Below are 5,317 nucleotides of genomic sequence, written 5' to 3'. Positions count from 1 at the left end.
CCAGGACAATCCAGTGCTCCTGACTTGTTTAATTCAGAAACTTAAAGATAGTTATTTAAATGAGAGTAGCATTAGCTATTTATATTTTAGCAAGAAAAAAAATATTTTAAAAATACTAGAACCCAAATGGTTATAATGTCTTTCACTGATATTTAAATTTATCTTCTTTATACCTCTAGCCTCAATGGTTTGCATGTTCCAGTTACTGACTATAACCACAAACATCTGTTGTGTATTTAAAACAAGGATAGAATCTATATTAATTACATATTAAATCAAAACAAGTGCAACTTGTATTAATCCATTTCAGATTTGTTTGGAATTGTTCTATTACTTTTGGAAATAAAAAAATACAAAATCCAATGTTCTTGATATTAGCAGTGAAGTCCACCTGGTTAAGCCTACACACAGCACTCACATTTTTCTCAGTTCTCTCCTTTTCCAAAAGAAGAATCTAAACAATGATTTATACTTCCCACCTCATAAATGGTGGGAAATTCTTACTTTTTGTTGCCATTTTATCTTTGCACTTATAATATCCTGACGCTCTGAAATGCTCATCTCATTTTAAGGATTAATTTGTGAATTGTACAGGAACAGGACTGAGTTGGTTGTTTGTGTCATGCTGAACTCTGCAAGATACCATAGTACAGATAAGGAATGAAGTAACTGAGACCTGAACCTCTGTCCATACATATGAAATATCATCTCTTAAATACTTGTATAACATAGCAGTCAGAGGCCTAGGAAATAGCAGGATGCTGGCTGCAGTATAAGCCTGTAGATAGAAAGTCCTGCTTGCAACCTTTTCTACCTATATGGATAAGAGAGAGAGAAAAAAGCAGTGAGATGGAGTGACATGAGACTCTCATGGTGGGTACAACATGTACCACGTGAAACATCAAGAAACTGAGAGACAAACCTTGGGCTTAGGTTGGGAAAGGCATCTGTTCATGCTTTAAGAGAGCATTTATCCCAGAACAGAGAGCAGCATGTGGCACACAGAAGATGCAGCTATTGAGGTGACAGAACACTGAACCAGTGTCCTTGGGAATACAGCACAGTGCACGTGTGATACCTCATCCAGCCAATGTGCTGTTGTACTCCTGTGCTTTGAGCTCAATTTATATGAATTTGAATGAGTGAGTGAGGAACCTCTGTATTTTGTAATTGTGGAAGATGAAAGAGCTGCTTCAGGACTGGGAACACTGTACCTTATACATATCTTTATGCTAAAATAATCAGTAGTAGTAATTAGGGTTTCAGTCACCATTGGCAACTTTTGTTCTTTTGAAGGGGATTTATGGGGACTTGTTCTGCCTCACTTTAGATTTAACATCTGGACATTTTGTAGCTCCTTTGAGAATGAAAGGAAATAAGATCAACAGTCTTGCACAAAACCAAGCAAATGCAATTAAGTATCTAATACCTATTGGCTTAGAATTATTCCAGAGTTTAAAACCAAGCTGCTGTTGTGCAGTGAAATCAGAGAAGAGACTTGTTTGCCTGCAGTGTTTTGGGGTGGAGCTCAAAGCTTTCTGACACAAGTTTCCTTGGCACAGGACTTTGAGGTCCATATTTGACTCCAACTGGGACACACAGTCAACCTTCCTCATTATCATTTTTAAACTACATTTGACTGGCCATTAATAAAATTACAAGAATTTTTATTGGTTTGTTTGGGTTTTTGTTTTTCCTTCTGATAAGACATAAATGGGAATACCGGCAGAATGGCTGAGCCATTGAGTGTTCTCTTTTCCCAGAACACTTTACACCCATAATCCATTTTCTTATTATTTTCATTCCTCTCCTTGCAATAATTTTTTTGTGAATGTCCTTAAAGCCAAGTTGGCAGGGCTTGTTTTGGAACCTTATCCTGTACACAGGTTGCCTTTGTTCATAAGGTGTAAAGCACTGTCCAAAGAGAGAGTGTGAGGGATGTTTGAGCAAGTAGCTGGTTTTGGTCGGGCTGTTTGTTCTTGGCAGCTGCAGAGGTCTCACCTTACTTAACTTCAGCTACAGCTTGTACCTAAACCAAGACTGCAAAAAGAGCAAGAGTTGTCTGACTGCTCCTGTTTGGATGGTGCTTGAATCCTTCACAGAAATACAGCAGCTAAAGAGATATTTTTTTAGAGGATTCAACCTGTTCCTAAAATGATTTTCCTTAAATAATTACCCTAAATTGTTCTTACAGACCTTACATAATGTTTGGGGTTTGTTTTAATCAGGCACTGCTTTGTGGGGGAAAATGAGATTTTATTCCCCCGAATTTAACTAAAATAATTAGCTGCACACACTGAAGTCACTGTGAACTGGACTGCATTACAGCTGGGCTACAGAAAATCAACAGAGCTGATCATGTCTCTGATGAGAGATAAATGATTTCTATATAAGTCTGAGGTCTACAGAGTAACTGGGTTAATGCTGAGTCTGTGACTAAATGACAACCTCCACTTTGTAATTTCAGTCTTTTTAGATTATTATGACATTTCTTGTTCTCTTGAGATGGATGAAAGTAAATAATCGAGTTTGTGGGTAATGAGCTTGTCAAACCCAGGGCACTGAGACGTTCTGGAAGCTCGTGCAGTTGTTAATGCCTGTGGGTTCCTTGCCAACATAGTCAAAACAGTTTACCATAAAGTTTGGATCCCCTTGTCTTGTAATTTTCTCCCATTAAACCAATTGGCTCATCATAACCTGGTATTAGGAGTTCACATTAAATCTGGGACGTTGCTGCACATGACCATTATTCCTGGGATAATGTATTATTAATAATTAGCTGTAAAACACCATGATGACAAAACATGAAGTCAGCTGGAAGTGCTGTTTCTAAAACTCATTCATTCTTCTGCCTTGCTGAGCCTCTCATTGAAAATGAGTATGTAAGAGGTCAGTATTCCTGTGAGGTGCAGCATCCCTAGAGTGCTCTTAGATACTGTGCTGTAAGGAGTAAAGCTACTGGCTATGTTCATTTTAAGTTCCTTTAGAAAGAAAGGAAAATACACTCGTGCTTGGAATATCAGGAATGAAATAGGACTAAATATCACTTTCTGATAAAGTACACAAACTGTATGTAGCCTCCACAGCTAGCCTGTGCTCCACACCTTTGCTCCTCAGCCTTGTTCTTGAACATGAAATCTGTAGGATTCTCCCCAGAAAGCTTTCCCTGCCACTTCCACATGTGCTGGGGCTATATCTGGCACTGCACTGACTTCAACTGCAGCTAAATCACACAACCATCACCACCATCTTTACTGTTGTATTTTCAAATGCTACCCTCTAGAGCTCCTTGTGCCAAACGAGGACAAAAATATTGCCAGAGGGGAACAAAAATAATTGTCTTCAGAAGGAAGCACAACCACAGGAAAAGTTTTTTTCAGGCAAAAACCAAAGCAATTATTTTATAGCTTTATTTCCCTCCCCAACAACTGATATTCAATAAACATTCACTGATAAATAACCACCAAAGAGAAATGAGAGGTTTTCCTCAAGATATGCAGTGGATTCTATAACTAAATTAAGATTTTTTTTATTAATAAAATTAAATAATTGATGAAATATAACAAACAAAATAACAAGATGGCAGAATAATTTCTGCAGGAATACGTGTATAAAACATCTATGTATTGTGATATAAAATGGTAGCAGCTTGAAAAATTAAATGTGTATTGGCATTTGGGTTTCTTACTATATTGTAATTTGATCAACATGTGCAATGATGACAACTTTGTAAAAAAGATGTGTAATTTGTATTACTTATTGTGAGGCCACACCTCAAGTGCTGCGTTCAGTTCTGGACCTCTAACTTCTACAATGACGTGGAGCGCTGGAGCCAAGGGCAGCAGGGCTCCTGCAAGGACTGGGAAACCTCCTGCAAGGACTGGGGAACTGGGAGAGACCAAAACTGGGGAACTGGGAAAGACTGGAGGTCTGATTAGCAGCGGCTGAGGGAGCCGGGGGGCTCCAGGAGGCTCAGGGGGGACCTCATCACCCCTGACGGGAGCGTGCAGTGAGATGGGGCCCGTCTCATCTGCTGGGTCTGCACGGAGAAGAAACGGCCTTAAACGGCAACAGCAGAGGTTCAGATTTGGCATTAGGAAAAAAAATTCAATGTTAGGGTGGTCAGGTGTTGGAATAGTCTGCACGAGGAGGAGACGGAGCCTCCGTCCCTGGAGGTGTTTAAGAGATGTCTGGGTCTGGTGCTGAGTGATGCGGTTTTGGATCACAGAACCATCAAGGCTGGAAGAGACCTTCAAGATCATCAAATTCAGCCATCCACTCAGCGCTGGCACGAAAACCCCAAAACCACTAAACCACATCACCCAGCACTGCCACTGCACCTCCTGAACCAAAGGTGTATTTGAGAGGCGCCTAGATCTGGTGCTGAGACGTGGTTTAGGTGTTGTGGTGGCAGTGGTGGATGGGCGGCCAGACTTGATGATCTCGAAGGTCTTCTGCCAACCTTGCCCATTCCATTCCATTCCATTCCATTCCATTCCATTCCATTCCATTCCATTCCATTCCATTCCATTCCATTCCATTCCATTCCATTCCATTCCATTCCATTCCATTCCATTCCATTCCATTCCATTCCATTCCATTCCATTCCATTCCATTCCATTCCATTCCGCCCAGCGCGTCGTGAGGGCGGTCGGGGCTGGAGGGGGGGAGGGAAGGGCGGGGGGAAACCCTGAGGGAGCGCGCGCGGCGCCGCTACCCCCTCCCGGCGGGGCGCGCGCGCGATGCCGCAGCGCCGCCCGTCCCTGGTCGCCCGCTCTGCGCACGCGCGTAGCGCTGCGGCTGCGCGGCCGCAGCAGCGCGAGTCCTGCGCGCACCCCCCACAACGGCTGCGGATGAGTGGTGCGCATGCGCACCGCTCCCTGTGTGTCCGTGCCTCCCGCCAGCCCCGCTCGCTCGCGCCGGGACCTCGCGGGGAAGTGGCGGCGGCGGGTGCGCATGCGCAGAGCCGCCGTTCCCCACACAGCCCCATCTTCCGTTTTCCGGCCTCGCGGAGAAGCGCCGCGGGCACAGCGGGAACGGGGAGCGGGAAAGGCGCACGCGTCGTCGCGCCTGCGCAAAGGAGGTCGCGAGCGGCGGCCGCCGGGCTCCCGCCAATCGGGCACCGCCCCGCAGCGCCGCCGCGGCCCAGGCGCGCCCTGCGTGCGTGCGTGCGTGCGTGCGTCCGCTCGTGCGTGCGTGCGCTCGGCGGCGGCGGCGCGTCCCGAGCCCCGAATGAACGCGCCGGTCCCGGCGGGCGAGCGGCCCTGAGCGACCCGCGAGCGGGCACGGGCCGTGCCGAGCGGCTCCTCCGCCCGCA

The sequence above is a fragment of the Serinus canaria genome, chromosome 4A (assembly GCF_022539315.1).
Source record: "Serinus canaria isolate serCan28SL12 chromosome 4A, serCan2020, whole genome shotgun sequence".
Taxonomy (NCBI): domain Eukaryota; kingdom Metazoa; phylum Chordata; class Aves; order Passeriformes; family Fringillidae; genus Serinus; species Serinus canaria.
This window is presented reverse-complemented; position numbering follows the sequence as displayed.